A 4,186-nucleotide genomic window follows, 5' to 3' on the forward strand; every position below is an offset into this window, starting at 1 on the left:
CGCAATGACGATGCTTGGGCGCAGTGTTGCCAGATGGGTTAGTGTAAAAATCCCCAAAAACTCATGATAAAAATCCCCAAAACAACCCAAAAATCTCCATTTCCACAAATATATTTTCTTCTGATCATGTAGGCTTTACTAACATAGAAATTACCCACTATACTTCATATAAGTGCAAGTAAACTAATTGCAACAATATAAAAGTTCATTCATCTTTGTTTCTTCTTCATAGAAATTAGTACAGAATATCCCCATCAGACACCCAAAATCCCCAAATCTAGGAATAAATACCCATATCTGGCAACCCTGCTTGGGCGAGTGCTGGCATTGGGGGTGGGGGGGGTGGGGGGGGTGCTATACTCCCTCTCTATTCCCCCCCATCACCTGCTAATGCGGTGGTGGGAGGGGCTAGACTAGAGAACACTTGCAAGGTGTGTGTGTGTGGGGGGGGGGGGGGGTACCCTTACTCCTCCCCCCTCCCACCACCGCATTAGCAGGTGATGGGGGGGAATAGAGAGGGAGTATAGCACCCCCCCCACCCCCCCCACCCCCAATGCCAGCACTCGCCCAAGCAGGGTTGCCCAATTGTGACGATAAATAAATCCTAAAAATTCTATTAATTGTATAAGCGATGGGATACAGTTCATGTATCTACGTACATTCTGTATCCTACATAAATACACAAACATGTTTGTCGTAAATACGTAGGCCTACGTACAAACTAAATATAAATGCTACTACCAATAGTTTTCAACAATTGCTACGATAGATAGGCCTAAACAAATTATTTGTATATACGATAAGATACAGTTCATGTATCTACGTACATTCTGTATCATACATAAATACACAAATATGGTTTGTCGTAAACTTAGATATAGGCCTACTGACAGAGGAAGGTCATACGTAGCACGTCAAGTCCTTTAGAAAACTCATAAAGTAAAGGATTATAAGCTGTTTCATATCCTTTTGAGCACATGAGCAGCGTGATTATTATTATTATTATTACTATCCAAGCTACAACCCTAGTTGGAAAAGCAAGATGCTATAAGCCCAGGGGCTCCAATAGGGAAAAATAGCCCAGTGAGGCAAGGAAATAAGGAAATAAATAAATGAAGAGAACAAATTAACAATAAATCATTCTAAAAAACAGTAACAACGTCAAAACAGACAATTCATATATAAACTATTAACAACATCAAAAACAAATATGTCATAAATAAACTATAAAAAGACTCATGTCCGCCTGGTCAACAAAAAAGCATTTGCTCCAACTTTGAACTTTTGAAGTTCTACTGATTCAACAATCCTTTTTTAATACACATGTGCTCATAAGCAGCACGTCAATCCTATATATGATATATCTCTTTTGACATTACTTTTTTTAGAATGATTTATTGTTAATTTGTTCTCTTCAGTTATTTATTTCCTTATTTCCTTTCCTCACTGGGCTATTTTTCCCTATTGGAGCCCCTGGGCTTATAGCATCTTGCTTTTCCAATTAGGGTTGTAGCTTGGATGATAATAATAATAATAATAATAATAATAATAATAATAACACACTTACAAAAACATAGTGCCGGCTTTTCATCCGCCATATTGCTAATTACAAAAAGCATTATGAAATGCTAAAAACCATATATAATAACTAAGATATCAATAAGACTGCTATAAAATACTAATTAAACTTTAAGTTGACAATGTTCGAACTTCTACATATGTTAATTTTATAATTTAATCATTAATATTAGCATAAACATTAAATCAATATCGAATTGAAAACAAAAATCGAAAGAGGCGTCATATGCCGATTTCAACTCGCTAAACCAGCCGGTTATTTTAACGTAACCAATGAAAATACGTAAGAACCGTAATCCGTACGTTACGTAACAAATTGATAAACGAACACATACGCCGTAATAAACCAATAATTAACAAAAAACGTTAAGAAACGCGAAAATAAACTGGAAAAAATAGAATGATTTGCGGTGATAGAATCTCACCTTAACCTACACCGGACCCTCCCTTCACCACAATAACATTATCTGCTCTATGCGTGTATCCGTGTGTGTATGTGTTGTTGTCTGTGGGCGAACTCATGCGCATGTAATGCACACTCTCTCTCTCTCTCTCTCTCTCTCTCTCTCTCTCTCTCTCTCTCTCTCTCTCTCATCCTATAAATAAAACATAAATGCATAAGGCATAAGTAAGGCATACATAAAATACCAGCTAACACCCTTTTCTTACTGTGTTCTATAGCTTTCGAAAGACTGAAGATACTATGACTTTCAAGAGGGAACAGAAGAATTTCATGTTTCCTAAGTACTTCAATAATGTGAATTTGATAAATGTAGAATATGTTGTGTGGTATTCTTAAATACGTAAGAATGTATACGACAAAAGGATCTTGTAGGATCTGTAATGCGTAGAATTTACATGTATGATAGGACCACGAAAACCGCGTAGTGCTAACAGTACTCCTTACGTATTACACTGACGACAATTACATTTAGTTAGTGAAGTAATTAATGTCGTCAGTGCACCACGTGACGTGTACTGTTAGCACTATTCTACAAGACTAAGGGATAATAGTTATATGAAATTTACCTAGTATAGGCCTAAAAAAATGTACATTTTATTGATTTCCGCTTAGGACTCATATATCGAAGATTATTCTGAACAAAAAACTATGTAAATATATGCACACATACACAGCAAGAACAAATGAACCAGTTTCTAGTCCACTACAGGACGAAGGCCTCAGACATGTCATTTATGTCTGGAGTTTGGCCAGTCTTAATCACCACGCTGGCCACTGCGGATTGGTGATGGTGGGAGATTTTCATATAATCGCTAACAGCAAACCAACCTAGTATGACTAATCATGGTGATACTCGAACCCTTTCTACTCAGAAGCGGAATATATAATATATATGGTAATTCTATACAATAGCTCACCCAGCAAGTTATAAAATTTAAGTACTTTAACTTGAAAAGATGGAATTCCAATGTTTCGTTTGATATATGAAACTAAGCGACACTAGGCCTAGAAGAGGTTTACAAATCAAAAATGAATTTCCAAAGGCAGAATTCGATATCAAATGTCATTGGGGTTGATATATATTGATTAAAATCACGAATTTGTACATAGGCCTAAGTATTATGGGGGTAACTATTGCAACCACACCGCATACCTACGATTAAAACCGAGACTAATTGTTCTCTATTCTTGGGTAGTGCCATAGCCTCTGTACCATGGTCTTACACTGCCTTGGGTTAGAGTTCTCTTGCTTGAGGGTACACTTGGGCACACTTTTCAATCTAGTTTCTCTTCCTCTTGTTCTGTTAGTTTTTATAGCTTAAATAGGAAATATTTATTTTAATATTGTTACTATTCCTAAAATGTTCTAATTTTCCTTATTTCCTTTCCTCACAGGGCTATTTTCCCTGTTGGGGCCCCTGGGCTTATAGCATCCTGCTTTTCCAACTAGGGTTGTAGCTTAGCATTTAATAATATAAATATATATATATATATATATATATATATATATATATATATATATATATATATATGTATATATATATATATATATATATATATATATATATATATATATATATATATATATATATATATATATATATATATATCAACTGATTGTAATAGAAACACGTATATGTATGTCTGGTTTAACCGCAGATATACGACGTGGTTGCAATGGTTAATCCATAATACGTAGCCTTATGTACAAACTAAATATAAATGCTATTACCAATAGACCATCAACAATTGTTACGATAAATAAATCCTAAAAATCCTATTATTTGTATAAACGATGAGATGCAGTTCATGTATCTACGTACATTCTGTATCCTACATAAATACAAAAACATGTTTGTCGTTAATGCGTAGGCCTACGTACAAACTATGTATAAATGCTATTACCAATAGATTTTCAACAATTATTACGATATATATGCCTAAAAAAATTATTTGTATATACGATAAGATATGGTTCATGTTTCTACGTACATTCTGTATCCTACATAAATACAGAAATATGGTTTGTCGTAAACTTAGACATAGGCCTAATGACAGAGAAAGCTCATACATAGCACGTCAGTCCTTTTGAAAACTCATAAAGTAAAGGATTATAATCTCTATCATATCCTTTTGAACACATAA

The sequence above is a fragment of the Palaemon carinicauda genome, chromosome 19 (genome assembly GCF_036898095.1).
Source record: "Palaemon carinicauda isolate YSFRI2023 chromosome 19, ASM3689809v2, whole genome shotgun sequence".
Lineage (NCBI taxonomy): Eukaryota > Metazoa > Arthropoda > Malacostraca > Decapoda > Palaemonidae > Palaemon > Palaemon carinicauda.